We start from the raw sequence: 967 nt of genomic DNA on the forward strand, positions 1-967 counted from the left end.
TTTTTTTTTTTTTTTTGCTTAAGAAAAGCTTGTACAAATTATCTTTAATGTGATCACTTTCTTGGGTCTACAGGTCTTATAAGTTTCTCACATTTCATCTTTGATCAATTGCCATTTCCTGAAGACAAGGTGGGATGCCTGGATTAGGGGCTCTATGTTCCTGGCAAGAGACCTGAAAGCATAAATCTACTTCTTACCAGGTTTGCTGTAAAAAAAATTTAATAACCTTCTTCATTTCCTTATTTCTCACATTTCAAATATAGGATATAGACCAGAGAATGGAACAGAAATAATTTGCTGTGTGTTTATTTTTTTATAATGTCACCCATACTATAGATTCCACCAGTAAACTTAATAGAATGTCTAAGTCCAAATACCATTTTATTATTTCAAATAGAAGTATTCAAATGTGAATTGACTTTACTTTTTGCTTTCATTTCATGCATGGTGGCCAAAAGAAACATTTAGCTTAGTCTTTCTGATGGCATGTGAAATTTACAGTGGATTTGAAATTGTCTGTTTTTAGTTTTTTCCCTTGCACATGGGTCTTTAATAAAGCATCCAGAAAAGAAAAAAGAAAAGAAAAGAAATTAAAACCAGACATTTTTATCAGAAGTTTCACATACAATCACTAAAGACTTCACAAAATTCTACTATCACTTATTGACTGCAAACTAATTTTTTAAATCATATCTTGTTTTTCACTGCTAATTTATTTTAAAACCTTGAATTACTACTTTATCTTATAAAATTATCATGACAGCTGGCAGTGCTCCTGAGGCTTTGGAAACACAATGAAATGATTTCTACCTAGAGTGAAGAACTGCCACTTGAAATTACTTATGGAGGCTCGGCGCCTGTGGCTCAAGCGGCTGAGGCGCCAGCCACAGACACCTAAGGTGGCTGTTTGAATCCCCAGCCCAGGCCCGCCAAACAACAATGATGGCTGCAACCAAAAAAAATGGCC

Source organism: Otolemur garnettii, unplaced genomic scaffold (assembly GCF_000181295.1).
Source record: "Otolemur garnettii isolate 467f Iridium unplaced genomic scaffold, OtoGar3 scaffold00005, whole genome shotgun sequence".
NCBI lineage: Eukaryota > Metazoa > Chordata > Mammalia > Primates > Galagidae > Otolemur > Otolemur garnettii.